A 27,030-nucleotide genomic window follows, 5' to 3' on the forward strand; every position below is an offset into this window, starting at 1 on the left:
CGCTCTGCCGCCAGCACCCTCCTCTGCGACTGGGAGTACAGCTCCGGATCTGCCCGCCGCCACCCCCCCTACCCGGGACCCGCTCAACGCCCCACCGGGACCCGACAACTACCTTCCAGCAGGAGCCGTCCGGGCTGCGCAGCTCCCGCTGTAGGTAAGCAGTAGACAGTGCTGCATCGCCCCGCTTCACCTGGAGTAGCTGGTGCAGATGCGGGATGTCCGGGGGCTGCAAGCTCCGTGTGTGCAATGTGAGGCCGCTCAGAGTGTCAGGGCCTCACTGACACCATTTTTCTGACAGCACAGTGCAGTGAGTGCACTGGCACAAGTAGCCAGCCGGCGCCGCAGCATGAAGGAGCTATCTGTGAAATTGCAAGCAGAGGCTGGCAAGAAGGAGCTCCTCCGATCGCTTCCCCTGACGGGCTGGCCACTGCTAAATATACCAGTATATCAGTACAACTGTGCAGTGACACTGACTTTCCCATTGCACCTGGGGCTTCACTACTTTGACACAGTTGGAACTGATTATCGGTATATTTAGCAGTGGCCAGCCCGTCAGGGGAAGCGATTGGACGAGCTCCTTCTTGCCAGAGAACAGCCTCTGCTTGCGATTTCACATAGAGCTCCTCCAGGCTGCGGCTACTACAGGCGCAGGCTGGCTACTTGTGCCAGTGCACTCACTGCACTGTGCTGTCAGAAAAAATGGTGAGTGTCAGTGAGTTGCTGCTGGGGGCGGAACCACTTGTGTCAAACGGCCCCTTCGTGCAACTGGAGGTGATAAGTGAGTGGTTACTGCAATGTGCCTCAGTGCTCTACCAGGCGCATTGTGTATAATAACGTGTTCTACCTGGCGCAATGTGTATAATAACGTGTTCTACCTGGCGCAATGTGTATAATAACGTGTTCTACCTGGCGCAATGTGTATGATAACGTGCTCTACCTGGCGCAATGTGTATGATAACGTATTCTACCTGGCGCAATGTGTATGATAACGTGTTCTACCTGGCGCAATGTGTATGATAACGTGTTCTACCTGGCGCAATGTGTATGATAACGTGCTCTACCTGGTGCAATGTGTATAATAACGTGTTCTACCAGGCGCAATGTGTATGATAACGTGCTCTACCTAGTGCAATGTGTATAATAACGTGCTCTACCAGGCGCATTGTGTATAATAACGTGTTCTACCTAGTGCAATGTGTATTATAACGTGCTCTACCAGGCGCATTGTGTATAATAACGTGTTCTACCTGGCGCAATGTGTATGATAACGTGCTCTACCTGGCGCAATGTGTATGATAACGTGTTCTACCTGGCGCAATGTGTATGATAACGTGTTCTACCTGGCGCAATGTGTATGATAACGTGCTCTACCTAGTGCAATGTGTATTATAACGTGCTCTACCAGGCGCATTGTGTATAATAACGTGTTCTACCTGGCGCAATGTGTATGATAATGTGCTCTACCAAGCGCATTGTGTATAATAACGTGTTCTACCTGGCGCAATGTGGCTGATAACGTGCTCTACCAGGCGCATTGTGTATAATAACGTGCTCTACCTGGCGCAATGTGTATAATAACGTGTTCTACCTGACGCAATGTGTATGATAACTTGCTCTACCTAGCGGCAATGTGTATGATAACTTGCTCTACCTAGCGGCAATGTGTATGATAACATGCTCTACCTGATGCAATGTGTATGATAACTTGCTCTACCTAGCGGCAATGTGTATGATAACATGCTCTACCTGGCGCATTGTGTATGATAACGTGCTCTACCTGGCGCAGTGTGTATAACGTGTTCTACCTGGCGCACTGTGTATGATAACGTGCTCTACCTAGCGGCAATGTGTATGATAACGTGCTCTACCTGGTGCAAAGTGTATGACGTGCTGTACCTGGTGCAAAGTGGATGACGTGCTGTACCTGGTGCAAAGTGTATGACGTGCTGTACCTTGAGCAAAGTGTATGACGTGATCTACCTGGATCAGTGTGCATAGGAGGTTCTACCTGGTGCAATGTGTATAAGCGCCACTACTGTGTGGTGTAATGTGAATTGACACTATTATGTGGCCACGCCCCTTCCCTATGAAGCCACGCCCCTAAAATTTTGCAACGCGCCTACGGCGCGCACTACCTGTTCTTTGTGGTCTAAGTGGTCTAACACCAATTCACTTTCTGCCTAAGGGCACCAAAATGTCTAGTTACAGCTCTGGTGCAGGGTGTCCTGCATGCTACACAGCCCAGCAGCATTGTCACCCCATCCCCCTCATCTTGCAACACTTTTGTAGTGTCCAAACAAGATTAAAATTAATAAGAACCTTCATTCCGATGGGACCCAGAAAAAGACCGGTAGGACCCCAATTTTTAAAAGTGAAGGGTCCCTGGGACCCACTTTTTTTTTGGCTCAGCGCGATCACTGATTGTGTGTGGAATAATGTCTAAGGGCCATTGCAGTATGTGGAATAATGTATACTGGGCATTACTATAAGGAGGAAAAATGACAAATAATGTAAGGGGCATGAATCAGGATTATTTTTCTTTCCTGTGGTGGCCAACGTCTGGGCGTGCAGGTTGCAAAACTGGGGTATAAGGTAGTCTTTTCCTGCAATGCCACGCCCTCCACGCAAAGCCACGCCCATTTCGACAAAGCCACACACCCTTTTTGCCAGCGCGCGCCGCAGGCAATTACGGGGTGTATGGGGGGGGGGGGGGGGGGGCGCCGAAGGATTTTTTGGCTTGGGGGAGAAAAATTTCTAGTTACGCCACTGAGAGACATATACATTCAAATGGGATCATCAGTGCCATTTCCCTGTATTGGTTATAAGGCACAATGATCCCTGTGGCTACATTAATTTTAAATAAGGTTTCTCATGGCCACTTACAGTATATGTGTATACAGTTTACTAACTTTGGGGCTCATTTTCATTTTGATGTAAGTCATTTTCATGACACGCCTCTCAGATGTAGCAGTACACCTCCACGCTGATAGGTGTTACTTTCACATCTCCCTGAAATGCTTTTTGAAAAGTAGGCAGGTATGCTGCAACTGTCACTGGTGAGGACATATTTATCTCCATCTCCAGAAAACAGAAATATCACATTTTCCAGCTTTTATGAGATAATAATGTTTTATTAAATATCCCCCTCTGTGTTTTTATAGACAGCCAGTCAACTTGAATTTTCCTTAGTCATAAAGTAATGGTGGTCAGTCATTTAACTTGTACAGTTTGTCTTTGTGTCTTCAACATCAATATTTTCTGTCTTGCCTGTCAGTGGAGTCAGACTCATGTTCTGTCACCTTGTGTACCTGTGAAGCTTTATTTTGCTCACGGAGAGTTTGCTGCTTAATGACTTTATTGTATATTCTGCCTGACTTGTATGTCTCCTTTTTCAGACAATTCCTCCATTCTTTATCCTTAAATCAACAGTGACTGGGTCATGTGAGGTCTGCCCACATGGACACAAGGCATTCTCTGTTGACATTTTGTGTTGTCATACATTCAGGTCTGTTTTTGTAACAACTCAGAGGGATCCTTTTCTGCTGTCTCCTATAGACAATAGCAGGTGCTGGCAGTAGTGCCAGGGGATACAGGGATATGGCCCTCTCCCAGAACCTGAGACAGGGAATGCATAGAAGTGTAGATTAGTGTTATTGTATCTTAGAATTTGCCTTTTTTTTCTTGTTTGATAAAAGTATGGAAGAAAATTGGTTTACAGAAGACTCTTGTGTGGGTGCACTCTAGTATTGATTTGTTTATATGAGAATATTAAAACATAGCTTTTATTATCTAATTATTTCAAGAAAAGATCCACATTTACATGATCCACCACGATTAATCAATAAAGTATAATGGTATCTGTGTACACACATATGACTCAGCCCGCAAACGTCTCTGAAAGGTACCGTATCATAAATAGTGTGGCTGATTAAGTATGAGTGGAAAAACTAGAGCGAGTATAAAAGATAACCAATAAATCAGTATCCATATACGCTGTTAGTTTGGTACAGGTTCCATTCCAATGATGCCTTATAATGTTGAGTATACCTTGTTGTCAACTAGGTATTAACGGTAAATGCTGATAGTATACTTCATAGGTTAGCTGAAGAGTGGCTGAAAAGAAACTAAAAAATGATGACAGTCCCTGCCCAGATCCCTGGGTCACCCTCAATAGAGTCGAATAGGTGTTAATGTAGGGCTGAAGATCTATGTTAGACAGCCGACTGGAGAAAAAATATTAATTGAAAAAATAAAAATAAACAATAAAAGAAATATAGATAAAAAATAGAAAAATATAATAAAGTATATGTCCATAAAGCATCCAACTCCCTGAGTTCCTCAGTTGCATGTAAATTAGGAGTTAGTATAGGTTTATACTGTAGAGGGATTAGGTGTATACACCAATACCAATGTTATTGGTGTGTGAGGTCTAATGGCTAGGTAAAGAGTACCGGTCCCTGCCCAGGTCCCTGGGTCAGGCTGGAGTTGACAGGATCTATAAAGTGCTCCTCACGTCCTTGGTCCACGCTGGAAAACGCGTTTCACCCGTCCTGCGAGCTTGTTCACTTCCAATGCTGTGCTTGTGCTGGTTGGATAGGATCAGGGTGTAGAACCACAGTGTCTGCATCCCCCTTCAAGTCTATCAGCATAGACTAACCAGAACATTTCCAATTTTTTCAATCAATTAATTAATTGATTGGTTATCTTTTATACTCGCTCTAGTTTTTCCACTCATACTTAATCAGCCACACTATTTATGATACAGTACTTTTCAGAGACGTTTGCGGGCTGAGTCATATGCGTGTACACAGATACCATTATACTTTACTGATTAATCGTGGTGGATCATGTAAATGTGGATCTTTTCTTAAAATAATTAGATAATAAAGGCTATGTTTTAATATTCTCATATAAACAAATCATTACAAGAGTGCACCCACACAAGAGTCTTCTGTAAACCAATTTTCTTCCAAGTTTTCCTCTGACTCTGGGTGCACCACCAGGTATAAATAGTAGGAATTATTCCTGTACATTGTATTTTATTCTGGTACTACACAATTTTGTCTGAACCTTTTGGACTGGTGTGGAATCATACCTTTTCTACTTGATAAAAGTATGGCAAGAAAATGTTTTGCTTGCTGGCTCGCAGGTCCAGAACAGAGTGACTTTTGTACAACAAGTAACATTGTTATTGCAGTTTAACAAAAATGCATTGAAACAACAAAGAGAATGTGGCAGAAGAAAACCAGAACATTGTATATTGTTTTCCATGAAATTACTGCACACTGGTATATTTACTAGAGCTTCTAAAATTGAAAAGTGGTGATGTTGCCCATAGCGACCATAAATGTTTATCAAGGATGCAATCGAGAAATGATAGATAGAATCTGATTGGTTGCTATGGGCAACATCACCACTTTTCATTTTTAGAAGCTTTAGTAAATTTACCCCGGGCTGATTCATGCTGCGGCTTTTGGAGCAATACTCTCCTGGATTGGCTGGGAGGCTCCTGAAAATCGGGTGGCGTTCCCGGCCCTCCCTGAAGGGCTGGTAAGTCTCCCAGGCCAGATTCACACTCCTGACCCAACATCTCCCACCCCACCTCTGAACCTCCCCGCAGCCGTCCTTGAAAGTGGGAGGACCGGGGAGGTTGATGACGCGATTTGCGCTGAATTGTGTCATCATAGCCCTGCCCCCCCGCTATCCAATGCCAGTAATCTGAGCACTAAAAAGTGGGGGTAGGGCTACAAAGAAGCAATCACGTATTCACGCCCCAGCACCTCCCACCCATATTGAGGCCACACTCCCTATTATACTGACCTGGCTGCACCCTCCCGCATGGGGCAGCCAGAAAGTCGGTAAGCATACATTGTAGGCCCATATCTGCACATGCACAGATCAAAAAACAGGGGATTTGTGTAAACATTGGGTTTCTGAAAATCTAATTAATTGGATAATTGAAAATGTTTTGAATGCTGGTAGGCTGATACTGTAGTTGTGTCGAGCTCTGGGCTTTATCTCCTCTGTTTACAACAGTGATCTGACTGTGCTTACATACAATCAGCCATTTTCACAGAGACTAGAGATGTGTGGTTGGCACTTTTCGTGTTTTGTGTTTTGGTTTTGATTCTAATTCCACTTTCGTGTTTTGGTTTTGGCTTGGTTTTGCCAAAACCACCCTTTCGTGTTTTGGTTTTGTTTTTGGATCTGGATGATTTTTGGAAAAAAAAACATAAAAACAGCTAAAATCACAGAATTTGGTGGTAATTTTGATCCTATGGTATTATTAACCTCAATAACATTAATTTCCACTCATTTCCAGTCTATTCTGAACACCTCACACCTCACAATATCATTTTTAGGCCAAAAGGTTGCACCGAGGTTGATGGATGACTAAGCTAAGCAACACAAGTGGACAACACAAACACCTGGCCCATCTAGGAGTGGCACTGCAGTGGCAGACCGGAGGGCAGATATAAAAAAAGGCCCCAAGCAGCACCTCATGCAAAGATGTAGAAGAGGTGCAATGAGGTAGCTGTATGACTAAGCCAAGCGACACAAACAATTGGCCCATCTAGGATTGGCACTGCAGTGGCAGACAGGAGGGCAGATATAAAAAAAAAGCCCCAAACAGCACCTCATGCAAAGATGTAGAAGAGGTGCAATGAGGTAACTGTCTGACTAAGCCAAGCGACACAAACAATTCCCACTGGAATTATACAGCAATATCACTGGAATTATATGACAGTACCACTGGACATATACGGCAGTATCACTGGAATTATATGGCAGTACCACTGGACATATACGGAAGTGTGAGACAGGATGGCACTTTAAAAAACAGTCCCCAAACAGCACATGATGCAAAGAAGAAAAAGAGGTGCAAGATGGAATTGTCCTTGGGCCCTCCCACCCACCCTTACTTTGTATAAACAGGACATGCACACTTTAACAAACCAATCATTTCAGTGACAGGGTCTGCCACACAACTATGGCTGAAATGACTGGTTTGTTTGGGCCCCCACAAAAAATAAGCAATCAATCTCTCCTTGCACAAACTGGCTCTACAGAGGTAATTTGTCGACCTCATCCTCCGATTCCTCACCCCTTTCACTGTGTACATCCCCTGTGTACATCCCACAGTGTTTGATAAAAGTATGGAAGAAAATTGGTTTACAGAAGACTCTTGTGTGGGTGCACTCTAGTATTGATTTGTTTATATGAGAATATTAAAACATAGCTTTTGTTATCTAATTATTTCAAGAAAAGATCCACATTTACATGATCCACCACGATTAATCAATAAAGTATAATGGTATCTGTGTACACACATATGACTCAGCCCGCAAACGTCTCTGAAAGGTACCGTATCATAAATAGTGTGGCTGATTAAGTATGAGTGGAAAAACTAGAGCGAGTACAAAAGATAACCAATAAATCAGTATCCATATACGCTGTTAGTTTGGTATAGGTTCCATTCCAATGATGCCTTATAATGTTGAGTATACCTTGTTGTCAACTAGGTATTAACGGTAAATGCTGATAGTATACTTCATAGGTTAGCTGAAGAGTGGCTGAAAAGAAACTAAAAAATGATGACAGTCCCTGCCCAGATCCCTGGGTCACCCTCAATAGAGTCGAATAGGTGTTAATGTAGGGCTGAAGATCTATGTTAGACAGCCGACTGGAGAAAAAATATTAATTGAAAAAATAAAAATAAACAATAAAAGAAATATAGATAAAAAACAGAAAAATATAATAAAGTATATGTCCATAAAGTATCCAACTCCCTGAGTTCCTCAGTTGCATGTAAATTAGGAGTTAGTATAGGTTTATACTGTAGAGGGATTAGGTGTATACACCAATACCAATGTTATTGGTGTGTGAGGTCTAATGGCTAGGTCTAGATTACCGGTCCCTGCCCAGGTCCCTGGGTCAGGCTGGAGTTGACAGGATCTATAAAGTGCTCCTCACGTCCTTGGTCCACGCTGGAAAACGCGTTTCACCCGTCCTGCGAGCTTGTTCACTTCCAATGCTGTGCTTGTGCTGGTTGGATAGGATCAGGGTGTAGAACCACAATGTCTGCATCCCCCTTCAAGTCTATCAGCATAGACTAACCAGAACATTTCCAATTTTTTCAATCAATTAATTAATTGATTGGTTATCTTTTATACTCGCTCTAGTTTTTCCACTCATACTTAATCAGCCACACTATTTATGATACAGTACTTTTCAGAGACGTTTGCGGGCTGAGTCATATGCGTGTACACAGATACCATTATACTTTACTGATTAATCGTGGTGGATCATGTAAATGTGGATCTTTTCTTAAAATAATTAGATAATAAAGGCTATGTTTTAATATTCTCATATAAACAAATCATTACAAGAGTGCACCCACACAAGAGTCTTCTGTAAACCAATTTTCTTCCAAGTTTTCCTCTGACTCTGGGTGCACCACCAGGTATAAATAGTAGGAATTATTCCTGTACATTGTATTTTATTCTGGTACTTCACAATTTTGTCTGAACCTTTTGGACTGGTGTGGAATCATACCTTTTCTACTTGATAAAAGTATGGCAAGAAAATGTTTTGCTTGCTGGCTCGCAGGTCCAGAACAGAGTGACTTTTGTACAACAAGTAACATTGTTATTGCAGTTTAACAAAAATGCATTGAAACAACAAAGAGAATGTGGCAGAAGAAAACCAGAACATTGTATATTGTTTTCCATGAAATTACTGCACACTGGTATATTTACTAGAGCTTCTAAAATTGAAAAGTGGTGATGTTGCCCATAGCGACCATAAATGTTTATCAAGGATGCAATCGAGAAATGATAGATAGAATCTGATTGGTTGCTATGGGCAACATCACCACTTTTCATTTTTAGAAGCTTTAGTAAATTTACCCCGGGCTGATTCATGCTGCGGCTTTTGGAGCAATATGACGCGATTTGCGCTGAATTGTGTCATCATAGCCCTGCCCCCCGCTATCCAATGCCAGTAATCTGAGCACTAAAAAGCGGGGGTAGGGCTACAAAGATACAATCACGTATTCACGCCCCAGCACCTCCCACCCATATTGAGGCCACACTCCCTATTATACTGACCTGGCTGCACCCTCCTGCATGGGGCAGCCAGAAAGTCGGTAAGCATACATTGTAGGCCCATATCTGCACATGCACAGATCAAAAAACAGGGGATTTGTGTAAACATTGGGTTTCTGAAAATCTAATTAATTGGATAATTGAAAATGTTTTGAATGCTGGTAGGCTGATACTGTAGTTGTGTCGAGCTCTGGGCTTTATCTCCTCTGTTTACAACAGTGATCTGACTGTGCTTACATACAAATCAGCCATTTTCACAGAGACTAGAGATGTGTGGTTGGCACTTTTCGTGTTTTGTGTTTTGGTTTTGATTCTAATTCCACTTTCGTGTTTTGGTTTTGGCTTGGTTTTGCCAATACCACCCTTTCGTATTTTGGTTTTGGTTTTGGATCTGGATGATTTTTGAAAAAAACATAAAAACAGCTAAAATCACAGAATTTGGTGGTAATTTTGATCCTATGGTATTATTAACCTCAATAACATTCATTTCCACTCATTTCCAGTCTATTCTGAACACCTCACACCTCACAATATCGTTTTTAGGCCAAAAGGTTGCACCGAGGTTGATGGATGACTAAGCTAAGCGACACAAGTGGACAACACAAACACCTGGCCCATCTAGGAGTGGCACTGCAGTGGCAGACCGGAGGGCAGATATAAAAAAAAGGCCCCAAGCAGCACCTCATGCAAAGATGTAGAAGAGGTGCAATGAGGTAGCTGTATGACTAAGCCAAGCGATACAAACAATTGGCCCATCTAGGATTGGCACTGCAGTGGCAGACAGGAGGGCAGATATAAAAAGAAGCCCCAAACAGCACCTCATGCAAAGATGTAGAAGAGGTGCAATGAGGTAACTGTCTGACTAAGCCAAGCGACACAAACAACTCCCACTGGAATTATACAGCAATATCACTGGAATTATACAGCAATATCACTGGAATTATATGACAGTACCACTGGACATATACGGCAGTATCACTGGAATTATATGGCAGTACCACTGGACATATACGGAAGTGTCAGACAGGATGGCATGTTAAAAAATAGTCCCCAAACAGCACATGATGCAAAGAAGAAAAAGAGGTGCAAGATGGAATTGTCCTTGGGCCCTCCCACCCACCCTTACTTTGTATAAACAGGACATGCACACTTTAACAAACCAATCATTTCAGTGACAGGGTCTGCCACACAACTATGGCTGAAATGACTGGTTTGTTTGGGCCCCCACCAAAAAATAAGCAATCAATCTCTCCTTGCACAAACTGGCTCTACAGAGGCAATTTGTCGACCTCATCCTCCGATTCCTCACCCCTTTCACTGTGTACATCCCCCTCCTCACAGAGTATTAATTCGTCCCCACTGGAATCCACCATCACAGGTCCCTGTGTACTTTCCAGAGACAATTGCTGGTTAAGGTCTGCCTGAAGGAATTTATAATTAATTTTTATGAACATCATCTTCTCCACATTTTGTGGAAGTAACTAGAGATGAGCGGGTTCGGTTTCTCTGAATCCGAACCCGCACGAACTTCATGTTTTTTTCACGGGTCCGAGCAGACTCGGATCCTCCCGCCTTGCTCGGTTAACCCGAGCGCGCCCGAACGTCATCATGACGCTGTCGGATTCTCGCGAGACTCGGATTCTATATAAGGAGCCGCGCGTCGCCGCCATTTTCACACGTGCATTGAGATTGATAGGGAGAGGACGTGGCTGGCGTCCTCTCCATTTAGATTAGGGTTGAGAGAGAGAGAGAGAGATTGACCTGAGGCTGTGAAACTGTAGAAGAGAGTGCAGAGTTTAGTGACTGACGACCACAGTGACCACCAGACAGTGCAGTTGTTTGTTTTATTTAATATATCCGTTCTCTGCCTGAAAAAAACGATACACACAGTGACTCAGTCACATACCATATCTGTGTGCACTGCTCAGCCCAGTGTGCTGCATCAATGTATATATATATCTGACTGTGCTCAGCTCACACAGCTTATAATTGTGGGGGAGACTGGGGAGCACTGCAGTGCCAGTTATAGGTTATAGCAGGAGCCAGGAGTACATAATATTATATTAAAATTAAACAGTGCACACTTTTGCTGCAGGAGTGCCACTGCCAGTGTGACTAGTGACCAGTGACCTGACCACCAGTATATATAATATTAGTAGTATACTATCTCTTTATCAACCAGTCTATATTAGCAGCAGACACAGTACAGTGCGGTAGTTCACGGCTGTGGCTACCTCTGTGTCGGCACTCGGCAGCCCGTCCATAATTGTATATACCACCTAACCGTGGTTTTTCTTTCTTTCTTTATAGTCATACTAGTTACGAGTATACTATCTCTTTATCAACCAGTCTATATTAGCAGCAGACACAGTACAGTGCGGTAGTTCACGGCTGTGGCTACCTCTGTGTCGGCACTCGGCAGCCCGTCCATAATTGTATATACCACCTAACCGTGGTTTTTTTTTCTTTCTTTATACATACATACTAGTTACGAGTATACTATCTCTTTATCAACCAGTCTATATTAGCAGCAGACACAGTACAGTGCGGTAGTTCACGGCTGTGGCTACCTCTGTGTCGGCACTCGGCAGCCCGTCCATAATTGTATATACCACCTAACCGTGGTTTTTTTTTCTTTCTTTATACATACATACTAGTTACGAGTATACTATCTCTTTATCAACCAGTCTATATATTAGCAGCAGACACAGTACAGTGCGGTAGTTCACGGCTGTGGCTACCTCTGTGTCGGCACTCGGCAGCCCGTCCATAATTGTATATACCACCTAACCGTGGTTTTTTTTTCTTTCTTTATACATACATACTAGTTACGAGTATACTATCTCTTTATCAACCAGTCTATATATTAGCAGCAGACACAGTACAGTGCGGTAGTTCACGGCTGTGGCTACCTCTGTGTCGGCACTCGGCAGCCCGTCCATAATTGTATATACCACCTAACCGTGGTTTTTTTTTCTTTCTTTATACATACATACTAGTTACGAGTATACTATCTCTTTATCAACCAGTCTATATTAGCAGCAGACACAGTACAGTGCGGTAGTTCACGGCTGTGGCTACCTCTGTGTCGGCACTCGGCAGCCCGTCCATAATTGTATATACCACCTAACCGTGGTTTTTTTTCTTTCTTTATACATACATACTAGTTACGAGTATACTATCTCTTTATCAACCAGTCTATATATTAGCAGCAGACACAGTACAGTGCGGTAGTTCACGGCTGTGGCTACCTCTGTGTCGGCACTCGGCAGCCCGTCCATAATTGTATATACCACCTAACCGTGGTTTTTTTTTCTTTCTTTATACATACATACTAGTTACGAGTATACTATCTCTTTATCAACCAGTCTATATATTAGCAGCAGACACAGTACAGTGCGGTAGTTCACGGCTGTGGCTACCTCTGTGTCGGCACTCGGCAGCCCGTCCATAATTGTATATACCACCTAACCGTGGTTTTTTTTTCTTTCTTTATACATACATACTAGTTACGAGTATACTATCTCTTTATCAACCAGTCTATATTAGCAGCAGACACAGTACAGTGCGGTAGTTCACGGCTGTGGCTACCTCTGTGTCGGCACTCGGCAGCCCGTCCATAATTGTATATACCACCTAACCGTGGTTTTTTTTTCTTTCTTTATACATACATACTAGTTACGAGTATACTATCTCTTTATCAACCAGTCTATATATTAGCAGCAGACACAGTACAGTGCGGTAGTTCACGGCTGTGGCTACCTCTGTGTCGGCACTCGGCAGCCCGTCCATAATTGTATATACCACCTAACCGTGGTTTTTTTTTCTTTCTTTATACATACATACTAGTTACGAGTATACTATCTCTTTATCAACCAGTCTATATTAGCAGCAGACACAGTACAGTGCGGTAGTTCACGGCTGTGGCTACCTCTGTGTCGGCACTCGGCAGCCCGTCCATAATTGTATATACCACCTAACCGTGGTTTTTTTTTCTTTCTTTATACATACATACTAGTTACGAGTATACTATCTCTTTATCAACCAGTCTATATATTAGCAGCAGACACAGTACAGTGCGGTAGTTCACGGCTGTGGCTACCTCTGTGTCGGCACTCGGCAGCCCGTCCATAATTGTATATACCACCTAACCGTGTTTTTTTTTTCTTTCTTTATACATACATGCTAGTTACGAGTATACTATCTCTTTATCAACCAGTCTATATATTAGCAGCAGACACAGTACAGTGCGGTAGTTCACGGCTGTGGCTACCTCTGTGTCGGCACTCGGCAGCCCGTCCATAATTGTATATACCACCTAACCGTGGTTTTTTTTTCTTTCTTTATACATACATACTAGTTACGAGTATACTATCTCTTTATCAACCAGTCTATATTAGCAGCAGACACAGTACAGTGCGGTAGTTCACGGCTGTGGCTACCTCTGTGTCGGCACTCGGCAGCCCGTCCATAATTGTATATACCACCTAACCGTGGTTTTTTTTTCTTTCTTCTTTATACATACATAGTTACATAGACATCTCTTTATCAACCAGTCTATATTAGCAGCAGACACAGTACAGTACGGTAGTTCACGGCTGTGGCTACCTCTGTGTCTGCACTCGGCAGGCAGTCCGTCCATAATTGTATACCACCTAACCGTGGTTTTTTTTTCTTTCTTCTTTATACATACATAGTTACATAGACATCTCTTTATCAACCAGTCTATATTAGCAGCAGACACAGTACAGTACGGTAGTTCACGGCTGTGGCTACCTCTGTGTCTGCACTCGGCAGGCAGTCCATAATTGTATACTAGTATCCATCTCCATTGTTTACCTGAGGTGCCTTTTAGTTGTGCCTATTAAAATATGGAGAACAAAAATGTTGAGGTTCCAAAATTAGGGAAAGATCAAGATCCACTTCCACCTCGTGCTGAAGCTGCTGCCACTAGTCATGGCCGAGACGATGAAATGCCAGCAACGTCGTCTGCCAAGGCCGATGCCCAATGTCATAGTACAGAGCATGTCAAATCCAAAACACCAAATATCAGAAAAAAAAGGACTCCAAAACCTAAAATAAAATTGTCGGAGGAGAAGCGTAAACTTGCCAATATGCCATTTACGACACGGAGTGGCAAGGAACGGCTGAGGCCCTGGCCTATGTTCATGGCTAGTGGTTCAGCTTCACATGAGGATGGAAGCACTCAGCCTCTCGCTAGAAAAATGAAAAGACTCAAGCTGGCAAAAGCAGCACAGCAAAGAACTGTGCATTCTTCGAAATCCCAAATCCACAAGGAGAGTCCAATTGTGTCGGTTGCGATGCCTGACCTTCCCAACACTGGACGTGAAGAGCATGCGCCTTCCACCATTTGCACGCCCCCTGCAAGTGCTGGAAGGAGCACCCGCAGTCCAGTTCCTGATAGTCAGATTGAAGATGTCAGTGTTGAAGTACACCAGGATGAGGAGGATATGGGTGTTGCTGGCGCTGGGGAGGAAATTGACCAGGAGGATTCTGATGGTGAGGTGGTTTGTTTAAGTCAGGCACCCGGGGAGACACCTGTTGTCCGTGGGAGGAATATGGCCGTTGACATGCCAGGTGAAAATACCAAAAAAATCAGCTCTTCGGTGTGGAGGTATTTCACCAGAAATGCGGACAACAGGTGTCAAGCCGTGTGTTCCCTTTGTCAAGCTGTAATAAGTAGGGGTAAGGACGTTAACCACCTCAGAACATCCTCCCTTATACGTCACCTGCAGCGCATTCATAATAAGTCAGTGACAAGTTCAAAAACTTTGGGTGACAGCGGAAGCAGTCCACTGACCAGTAAATCCCTTCCTCTTGTAACCAAACTCACGCAAACCACCCCACCAACTCCCTCAGTGTCAATTTCCTCCTTCCCCAGGAATGCCAATAGTCCTGCAGGCCATGTCACTGGCAATTCTGACGATTCCTCTCCTGCCTGGGATTCCTCCGATGCATCCTTGCGTGTAACGCCTACTGCTGCTGGCGCTGCTGTTGTTGCTGCTGGGAGTCGATGGTCATCCCAGAGGGGAAGTCGTAAGCCCACTTGTACTACTTCCAGTAAGCAATTGACTGTTCAACAGTCCTTTGCGAGGAAGATGAAATATCACAGCAGTCATCCTGCTGCAAAGCGGATAACTGAGGCCTTGACAACTATGTTGGTGTTAGACGTGCGTACGGTATCCGCCGTTAGTTCACAGGGAACTAGACAATTTATTGAGGCAGTGTGCCCCCGTTACCAAATACCATCTAGGTTCCACTTCTCTAGGCAGGCGATACCGAGAATGTACACGGACGTCAGAAAAAGACTCACCAGTGTCCTAAAAAATGCAGTTGTACCCAATGTCCACTTAACCACGGACATGTGGACAAGTGGAGCAGGGCAGGGTCAGGACTATATGACTGTGACAGCCCACTGGGTAGATGTATGGACTCCCGCCGCAAGAACAGCAGCGGCGGCACCAGTAGCAGCATCTCGCAAACGCCAACTCTTTCCTAGGCAGGCTACGCTTTGTATCACCGCTTTCCAGAATACGCACACAGCTGAAAACCTCTTACGGCAACTGAGGAAGATCATCGCGGAATGGCTTACCCCAATTGGACTCTCCTGTGGATTTGTGGCATCGGACAACGCCAGCAATATTGTGTGTGCATTAAATATGGGCAAATTCCAGCACGTCCCATGTTTTGCACATACCTTGAATTTAGTGGTGCAGAATTTTTTAAAAAACGACAGGGGCGTGCAAGAGATGCTGTCGGTGGCCAGAAGAATTGCGGGACACTTTCGGCGTACAGGCACCACGTACAGAAGACTGGAGCACCACCAAAAACTACTGAACCTGCCCTGCCATCATCTGAAGCAAGAAGTGGTAACGAGGTGGAATTCAACCCTCTATATGCTTCAGAGGTTGGAGGAGCAGCAAAAGGCCATTCAAGCCTATACAATTGAGCACGATATAGTAGGTGGAATGCACCTGTCTCAGGCGCAGTGGAGAATGATTTCAACGTTGTGCAAGGTTCTGATGCCCTTTGAACTTGCCACACGTGAAGTCAGTTCAGACACTGCCAGCCTGAGTCAGGTCATTCCCCTCATCAGGCTTTTGCAGAAGAAGCTGGAGACATTGAAGGAGGAGCTAACACGGAGCGATTCCGCTAGGCATGTGGGACTTGTGGATGGAGCCCTTAATTCGCTTAACAAGGATTCACGGGTGGTCAATCTGTTGAAATCAGAGCACTACATTTTGGCCACCGTGCTCGATCCTAGATTTAAAGCCTACCTTGGATCTCTCTTTCCGGCAGACACAAGTCTGCTGGGGTTGAAAGACCTGCTGGTGACAAAATTGTCAAGTCAAGCGGAACGCGACCTGTCAACATCTCCTCCTTCACATTCTCCCGCAACTGGGGGTGCGAGGAAAAGGCTCAGAATTCCGAGCCCACCCGCTGGCGGTGATGCAGGGCAGTCTGGAGCGACTGCTGATGCTGACATCTGGTCCGGACTGAAGGACCTGACAACGATTACGGACATGTCGTCTACTGTCACTGCATATGATTCTCTCAACATTGATAGAATGGTGGAGGATTATATGAGTGACCGCATCCAAGTAGGCACGTCACACAGTCCGTACTTATACTGGCAGGAAAAAGAGGCAATTTGGAGGCCCTTGCACAAACTGGCTTTATTCTACCTAAGTTGCCCTCCCACAAGTGTGTACTCCGAAAGAGTGTTTAGTGCCGCCGCTCACCTTGTCAGCAATCGGCGTACGAGGTTACATCCAGAAAATGTGGAGAAGATGATATTCATTAAAATGAATTATAATCAATTCCTCCGCGGAGACATTGACCAGCAGCAATTGCCTCCACAAAGTACACAGGGAGCTGAGATGGTGGATTCCAGTGGGGACGAATTGATAATCTGTGAGGAGGGGGATGTACACGGTGATATATCGGAGGGTGATGATGAGGTGGACATCTTGCCTCTGTAGAGCCAGTTTGTGCAAGGAGAGATTAATTGCTTCTTTTTTGGGGGGGGTCCAAACCAACCCGTCATATCAGTCACAGTCGTGTGGCAGACCCTGTCACTGAAATGATGGGTTGGTTAAAGTGTGCATGTCCTGTTTTGTTTATACAACATAAGGGTGGGTGGGAGGGCCAAAGGACAATTCCATCTTGCACCTCTTTTTTCTTTTCTTTTTCTTTGCATCATGTGCTGATTGGGGAGGGTTTTTTGGAAGGGACATCCTGCGTGACACTGCAGTGCCACTCCTAAATGGGCCCGGTGTTTGTGTCGGCCACTAGGGTCGCTAATCTTACTCACACAGCTACCTCATTGCGCCTCTTTTTTTCTTTGCGTCATGTGCTGTTTGGGGAGGGTTTTTTGGAAGGGACATCCTGCGTGACACTGCAGTGCCACTCCTAGATGGGCCCGGTGTTTGTGTCGGCCACTAGGGTCGCTAATCTTACTCACACAGCTACCTCATTGCGCCTCTTTTTTTCTTTGCGTCATGTGCTGTTTGGGGAGGGTTTTTTGGAAGGGCCATCCTGCGTGACACTGCAGTGCCACTCCTAGATGGGCCCGGTGTTTGTGTCGGCCACTAGGGTCGCTAATCTTACTCACACAGCTACCTCATTGCGCCTCTTTTTTTCTTTGCGTCATGTGCTGTTTGGGGAGGGTTTTTTGGAAGGGACATCCTGCGTGACACTGCAGTGCCACTCCTAGATGGGCCCGGTGTTTGTGTCGGCCACTAGGGTCGCTTATCTTACTCACACAGCGACCTCGGTGCAAATTTTAGGACTAAAAATAATATTGTGAGGTGTGAAGTATTCAGAATAGACTGAAAATGAGTGTAAATTATGGTTTTTGAGGTTAATAATACTTTGGGATCAAAATGACCCCCAAATTCTATGATTTAAGCTGTTTTTTAGTGTTTTTTGAAAAAAACACCCGAATCCAAAACACACCCGAATCCGACAAAAAAAATTCGGTGAGGTTTTGCCAAAACGCGTTCGAACCCAAAACACGGCCGCGGAACCGAACCCAAAACCAAAACACAAAACCCGAAAAATTTCAGGCGCTCATCTCTAGAAGTAACCTCCTACGCCGATAGCTGACAAGGTTACCGGCTGCATTAAACACTCTTTTGGACTACACACTGGAGGGGGGAAGGGGGGGGGGGGGCAACTTAGGTAAAATACAGCCAGTTTGTGCAAGGGCATCCAAATTGCCTCTTTTTCCTGCCAGTATACATACGAACTGTCTGACATGCCTACTTGGATGCTGTCACTCATTTAATCCTCCACCATTCTTTCAATGGTGACAGAATCACATGCAGTGACAGTAGACATGTCAGTAATGTTTGGCAGGTCCTTCAGTCCAGACCAGATGCCAGCTTTCGCTCCTGACTGCCCTGCATCACCGCCAGAGGGTGGGCTAGGAAATCTTATCCTTTTCCTTGCAGCCCCAGTGGTGGGATAAATTGATGGAAGAGCTGTTGACGGGTCACATTCCGCTTCAGTTGACAATTTACTCACCAGCAGGTCTTTGCACCTCTGCACACTTGGGTCTGCCGTTGAGAGAGATACAGCGTAGGCTTTAAACCTAGGATCGAGCACGGTGGCCAAAATGTAGTGCTCTGATTTCAACAGATTAACCACCCTTGAATCCTGGCAAAATGAATGAAGGGCTCCATCCACAAGACCCACATACTTTGCGGAATTGCTCCGTCTTAGCTGCTCCTTCAATTTCTCCAGCTGCTTCTGCAAAAGCCTGATGAGGGAAATGACCTGACTCAAGCTGGCAGTGTCTGAACTGACTTCACGTGTGACAAGTTCAAGGGTTGGAGAACCTTGCACAAGACAGAAATCATTCTCCTCTGCGCTTGAGTCAGGTGCATTCCCCCTCCTTTGCCTATATCATAGGTGGATGTATAGGCTTTAATGGCCTTTTGCTGCTCCTCCATCCTCTGAAGCATATAGCGTGTTGAATTCCACCTTGTTACCACCTCTTGCTTCAGTTGATGGCAGGGCAGGTTCAGGAGTGTTTACTGGCGCTCCAGTCTTCGGCACGAGGTGGCAGAATGTCGAAAGTGGCCCGCAAATTTTCGGGCCACCGACAGCATCTCCTATACACCACTGTTATTTTAAAAAAAAATTCTGCACCACCAAATTAATTGTATGTGCAAAACATGGGACGTGCTGGAATTTGCCCAGATGTAATGCACGCACAATATTGGTGGCGTTGTCCGATATCACAAATTCCCAGGAGAGTCTAATTGGGGTAAGCCATTCTGCGATGATTTCCCTCAGTTTCCGTAAGAGGTTGTCAGCTGTGTGCCTGTTACGGAAAGCTGTGATACATAGCATAGCCTGCCTAGTAACGAGTTGGCGTTTGCGAGATGCTGCTACAGTTGGCGCTGCTGTTGTTGCTGCGGGAGGCCATACATCTACCTAGTGGGCTATCACAGTCATATAGTCCTTAGTCTGCCCTGTTCCACTTGTCCACATGTCCGTGGTTAAGTAGATACTGGATACAACCGCATTTTGTAGGACACTGGTGACTCTTTTTCTGACGTCTTTGTACATTCTCGCTATCGCCTGCCTAGTGAAGTGGAACCTAGATGGGATTTGGCACCGGGGACACAATACCTCCATCAATTGTCTAAATCGCACTGCACTGATGGCGGATAACGGATGCATGTCTAACACCAACATAAGTGTCAAGGCCTCAGTTATCCTCTTTGCAACAGGATGACTGCTGTCATATTTCTCACAAACGACTGTTGGACAGTCAATTGCTTAGTTGAAGTAGTACAAGTGGTCTTCCGACTTCCCCTCTGGGATGACGATCGACTCCCAGCAGCAACAACAACATCGGCAGCAACAGCAGGCGTACCACTCAATGATCCTCCGGAGGAATCCCGGTTAGAAGAGGACTCCTCAGTCTTGACAGTGCCATGGCCTGCAGGACTACTGACGTTCCTGACTGAGGAGGAAGTTGACGTCGTGGGAGTTGGTGGTGTGGGTTGCAGGAGCTTGGGTATAAGAGGAAGACGGGATTTAGGTGTCAGTGGACTGCTTACGCTCTTACCCAAAGTTTCACAACTTGACACTGACTTATGATGAATGCACTGCAAATGACGTATAAGGGAGGTTGTTCCTAGGTGGTTAACATCCTTACCTGTACTTATTACAGATTGACAGAGGCAACAGATGGCTTGACACCTGTTGTCCGGATTTGTGGAGAAATAATTCCACACCGAAGAGGTGGCTTTTTTGGTAGTTTGCCCAGGCATCACAATGGGCTTCTTCATCCCACAGACAACAGGTTTCTCCCCTGGTGCCTGACTTAGACAAACCACATCACCATCAGAATCCTCATCGTCAACTTCCTCCTCAGCGCCAGCAACACCCATATCCTCATCCTGGTGTACTTCAACAGTGACATCTTCAATTTCAATATCAGGAACTGGACTGTGGGTGCTCCTTCCAGCACTTGCAGGGGGCATGCAAATGGTGGAAGGAGCCACCTCTTCCCATCCAGTGTTGGGAAGGTCAGGCATCGCAACCACCGACACACCTGGACTCTCCTTGGGGATTTGTGATACCATTTCAGAACGCACAATTCTTTTCTGTGCTTTTTCCAGCTTAACTCTTTACATTTTTCTAGCAGGAGGGTGAGGGCTTCCATCGTCATGTGAAGCTGAACCACTAGTCATGAACGTAGGCCAGGGCCTCAGCCGTTCCTTGCCACTCCGTGTCATAAATGGCATATTGGCAAGTTTACGTTTCTCCTCAAACGATTTAAATTTCTTTTTTTGGGTCTTTTTACTGAACTTTGGCTTTTTGGATTTTACATGCCCTCTACTATCACATTGGGCATCGGCCTTGGCAGACGACGTTGATGGCATTTCTTCGTCTATGTCATGGCTAGTGGCAGCAGCTTCAGGAGGAAGTGGTTCTTGATCTTTCCCTATTTTTTCCTCCAAATTTTGTTCTCCATTTTTTTTCTGGAGTTATATAACACAATATGAAGCACAGGAATGACTGATGGCTGATGCACAGGAAACTTCCACTGGTCTGATGCAGGACAACACAGCAACACTGTAAGGGACTTGTTATTATTATTATTATTATTATTATTATAATTATTATTATTATTATACTGTAGCAGTGGACATATAGCAGTAGTGTATAACACTGTGACTGCCTGGTCACTGGAATGACTGATGGCTGATGCACAGGACACTACCACTGGTCTGATGCAGGACAACACAGCAACACTGTAAGGGACTTGTTATTATTATTATTATTATTATTATTATTATTATTATTATTATTGGCACTGGGGGCAAATCAGGCACTGGGGATGCATGTATACCTGGCACTGGGGGCATATCTGGCACTGGGGGAGCATGTATACCTGGCACTGGGGGCATATCTGGCACTGGGGGGACATGTATACCTGGCACTGTGAGCATATCTGGCACTGGGGGGCATATCTGGCACTGGGGGGACATGTGTACCTGGAACTGGGGGCATACCTGGCACTGGGTGGACATGTATACCTGGCACTGGGAGCATATCTGGCACTGGGGGCATATCTGGCACTGGGGGAATGTCTGGCACTGGGGGGACATGTGTATCTGGCACTGGAGGCATATCTGGCACTGGGGGGGACATGTGTATCTGGCACTGGGGTCATATCTGGCACTGCGGGGACATGTGTATCTGGCACTGGGGGCATATCTGGCACTGGGGGGGCATTTATGTATCTGGCACTGGGGGGCAATGTATATCTGACACAGTGGGGGCATTTGTCTATCTGGCACTGTGGGGCAATGTGTATCTGGCACTCTGGGGGCATTTGTGTATCTGGCACTGTGCGGCAATGTGTATCTGGCACTCTGGGGGCATTTGTGTATCTGGCACTGTGGGGCAATGTGTATCTGATACTATGAGGCAATGTATATCTGGCACTCTGGGGTATTTGTGTATCTGGCACTGTGAGGCATTTGTGTATCTGGCACGCTGGGGGCATTTGTGTATCTGGCACTGTGGGGCAATGTGTATCTTGCACTGTGAGGCAATGTATATCTGGCACTGTGAGGCAATGTATATCTGGCACTCTGGGGGCATTTGTGCATCTGGCACAGTGAGGCAATGTGTATCTGGCACTGTGGGCCAATGTATATCTTGCACTGTGGGGCAATGTATATCTGGCTCTGTGGGGCAACGTGTATCTGGCACTATTGGGGTCATATGTGTATCTGCCCCTCTCCCATATGTGTATCACGCTCCCATTTTCATTGGCCACGCACCATGTGGCATTTGGCCACACCACTGATAAGTACAAATAACTAATATCTGTCTGAGTCAGTAAGAAAACATGGAAATTAGTAAACATGTAATATCCTGCTGAAATTACTAATAAACACACATGCACCAAAAAAGAAGGTTACGTTTTTGAATTGTATCTTTCCCCTTTATGATGGGGAGATAGTGACGCTGGGGAGTGGCAGTGGGTGATGGGTAGAGATAGTGGGAGACAGAGAGGCAGTGGGTGACAGTGAAAGGGAGTGGGTGAAGCCAGGGAATGAGTGACAGGGGGAGGAAGTGACTGATGCAAGGGGAAGGCAGTGGGTGACAGAGAGGCAGCAGCAACCTCCTAACTTCCACATCCTGGCCCTTCTGTCTTCTCCACGTTCACAACCCCCCACCACCACCACCATGAACACCCAACCTCAGCTTCTCACTGCCCCCCCTACCCAGCACTCAGCAGCAGCCAACTTCCGTTTTCAACCACTCCAGACTCTCCTCCTCAGCATCAGCCACCTAACTTCCACCTTCTGGCCCTTCTCCCCGCACCAGCAGCACCGCTACTCACTGACCAATCCAGACTGAAGGAAGCAGGGCCAGGGCACCATCTTCTGATTTAGGTATGTGTCCTCCTTGTGGCCTGCGGGGAGTCTAGGCCGTGGCACCGGCATCCTCACGGTCATAGTGGCTTGCCTGGCTGGGAGTCCTTGCAGCAGCAGCAGCATGTTGTCCCTCAGCAGCACTAAATCTGAGTGTCCACCTCCTCCGGTCCCTGGCTGACTGCTGGGCTAAGCTGTCACTCATAATCGCATCCGCCTGTTGGCTGTTAGGTTCCTCTGTACTGTACTGTACTGCACTGCACGTCATGTGTACAGGGAGCCAATTCTGATGAAGCCTAGCCCGGCAAGCAGAGGAGCTGCTGACAGAGGAGGCCTGGCAGCAGCTGGCTGACAGCTAGCTTCATCATTATCATCATCATTGTGTCAGGTAGGTGGGTTAGCGTATTGATGCTGTACGCAGTATAAAAAATAACTCTAACCAAAAGGTGGGCATGCTGGGCGCAAGAAATCGTCTGAAATTGGAATACTCTGGGCTTATGCATACCTCAGAATACAGCGCGTCTCTGGCTACATGTCCACACCACTCCCATGACAATATTACAGGATGGTTCTCTTCCATGTGCATGCTCAGTTGCAGCCTAGTTGACACCATAAAATGCCTATTTACCATATGGAAAGAAACAGCCGAGATTCACCTGAATCAGAATTGCCAGGATACTCGAAAAGATGAGTTTCTTTGCTAGATCGCATGCACAGTTGTTAATATTTGCTAGATGTAGTCCCATATAGACCTACAGGTGACTCAGAATCAGGCCCGATATTATCACTAACTTCTTTCTTTAACAATTCTTGAGCCCAAAATGGCACAGCGCACAATCTTCCTTATGCCGTAATTCCTGCCAAAACTTCAGTTTGACATTTAAACTTAATTATTTCATCCTTTCTGCACACCTACCTGTAGGAGCAGTTGTAGCTTACAGACATATCAGGAAGGTTGGTATGCATCTTGACAATAATAATTTTTTTGGTAGTGGATTTTTCTGCTTACAGTAACTGTCATTTTCTTGTACCCGGTGTTATTTTGTCAATTTTGCCTGTATGCTTTGCGATTTGGTCACTAATTGCATCCATGTAATTACTCAATTACAGCTGCCACCCTGAAATGAAAAAATATTGCAAACTCATTCGCAGCCTATATGCAAGAACAGGGAACATCAGGCTTAAGGGTAGCCCTATGGATACTGCCATAACACCTCCAAATGGTCACTTCCTGTCAGAGGCGGATTGGCCATAGGGCTCACAGGGAAGATTCCCGGTGGGCCGACGCACCCGTGGGGGCCTGTTTTGTTTGAGGACATGTGGTCCTTTTTATAGACATAATGAATAAGATGCAAAATAATTTGCATATATGAAAATGACTTTGCCACTTAGCCTGTGATTGCAGATGATCTAGTGTATGCTCTGCCTGCTTGGCTGACATATAAGATTGAGTGAATAGTGATTGGGATACGGTTGGTGTAATAAGCAAGAAAATATATCTTTCTAAAGAATGATATAGTTTCCTAAATTCTGAAGGTGTATCATATAATGTGCTCATAATATATATATATATATATATATATATATTTTTTTTTTTTAACTTCCCCCTTGATGCTGGACATGCCCACTATCTGGAAAGTCTTGGGGGGAGGGTGCTGCTGCCATGGCCCATGGCTAGACCTTACACCTCTGGTGCTGCCCATGTGGGGCCACTAGTACAAATTTCTCCAGGGCCGCTTTTTGTTCTCAATCCGCCCCTGCTTCCTGTCAATCACTTTGCAATGAAATCCTCATTGTGAGTGGGATCGCAGTGGCACCTTGACACATGTGATCGCAGCTCATACACAGTCTGCTGATAATCAGTTAATTGTCTGGAATATTGGCCATTGCGTCCAGCTCTGAATCAGGTCATGTATTACTCTGTGTGGCACTGCAAATTAGTGATGTGCACCTGAAATTTTTCGGGTTTTGTGTTTTGGTTTTGGGTTCGGTTCCGTGGCCGTGTTTTGGGTTCGAACGCGTTTTGGCAAAACCTCACCGAATTTTTTTTGTCGGATTCGGGTGTGTTTTGGATTCGGGTGTTTTTTTCAGAAAACCCTAAAAAACAGCTTAAATCATAGAATTTGGGGGTCATTTTGATCCCATAGTATTATTAACCTCAATAACCATAATTTCCACTCATTTTCAGTCTATTCTGAACACCTCACACCTCACAATATTATTTTTGGTCCTAAAATTTGCACCGAGGTCGCTGGATGGCTAAGCTAAGCGACACAAGTGGCCGACACAAACACCTGGCCCATCTAGGAGTGGCACTGCAGTGTCACGCAGGATGGCCCTTCCAAAAAATACTCCCCAAACAGCACATGACGCAAAGAAAAAAAGAGGCGCAATGAGGTAGCTGTGTGACGACTAAGCTAAGCGACCCTAGTGGCCGACACAAACACCTGGCCCATCTAGGAGTGGCACTGCAGTGTCAGACAGGATGGCACTTAAAAAAAAAGTCCCCAAACAGCACATGATGCAAAGAAAAAAAGAGCTGCACCAAAGTCGTTGTGTGACTAAGCTAAGCGACCCAAGTGGCTGACACAAACACCTGGCCCATCTAGGAGTGGCACTGCAGTGTCACGCAGGATGGCCCTTCCAAAAAATACTCCCCAAACAGCACATGACGCAAAGAAAAAAAGAGGCGCAATGAGGTAGCTGTGTGACGACTAAGTTAAGCGACCCAAGTGGCCGACACAAACACCTGGCCCATCTAGGAGTGGCACTGCAGTGTCACGCAGGATGGCCCTTCCAAAAAATACTCCCCAAACAGCACATGATGCAAAGAAAAAAAGAGCTGCACCAAAGTCGTTGTGTGACGACTAAGCTAAGCGACCCAAGTGGCCGACACAAACACCTGGCCCATCTAGGAGTGTCACTGCAGTGTCACGCAGGATGGCCCTTCCAAAAAATACTCCCCAAACAGCACATGACGCAAAGAAAAAAAGAGGCGCAATGAGGTAGCTGTGTGACGACTAAGCTAAGCGACCCTAGTGGCCGACACAAACACCTGGCCCATCTAGGAGTGGCACTGCAGTGTCACGCAGGATGGCCCTTCCAAAAAATACTCCCCAAACAGCACATGACGCAAAGAAAAAAAGAGGCGCAATGAGGTAGCTGTGTGACGACTAAGCTAAGCGACCCTAGTGGCCGACACAAACACCTGGCCCATCTAGGAGTGGCACTGCAGTGTCAGACAGGATGGCACTTAAAAAAATACTCCCCAAACAGCACATGACGCAAAGAAAAATGAAAGAAAAAAGAGGTGCAAGATGGAATTGTCCTTGGGCCCTCCCACCCACCCTTATGTTGTAAAAACAGGACATGCACACTTTAACGAACCCATCATTTCAGCGACAGGGTCTGCCACACGACTGTGACTGAAATGACTGGTTGGTTTGGGCCCCCACCAATCAATCTCTCCTTGCACAAACTGGCTCTACAGAGGCAAGATGTCCACCTCATCATCATCGTCCGATTCATCACCCCTTTCACTGTGTACATCCCCCTCCTCACAGATTATTAATTCGTCCCCACTGGAATCCACCATCTCAGGTCCCCGTGTACTTTCTGGAGGCAATTGCTGCTGGTGAATGTCTCCATGGAGGAATTGATTATAATTCATTTTAATGAACATCATCTTCTCCACATTTTCTGGAAGTAACCTTGTACGCCGATTGCTGACAAGGTGAGCGGCTGCACTAAACACTCTTTCGGAGTACACACTGGAGGGAGGGCAACTTAGGTAGAATAAAGCCAGTTTGTGCAAGGGCCTCCAAATTGCCTCTTTTTCCTGCCAGTATACGTACGGACTGTCTGACGTGCCTACTTGGATGCGGTCACTCATATAATCCTCCACCATTCTTTCAATGGTGAGAGAATCATATGCAGTGACAGTAGACGACATGTCAGTAATCGTTGGCAGGTCCTTCAGTCCGGACCAGATG

Source organism: Pseudophryne corroboree, chromosome 1 (genome assembly GCF_028390025.1).
Source record: "Pseudophryne corroboree isolate aPseCor3 chromosome 1, aPseCor3.hap2, whole genome shotgun sequence".
Taxonomy (NCBI): Eukaryota; Metazoa; Chordata; class Amphibia; order Anura; family Myobatrachidae; genus Pseudophryne; species Pseudophryne corroboree.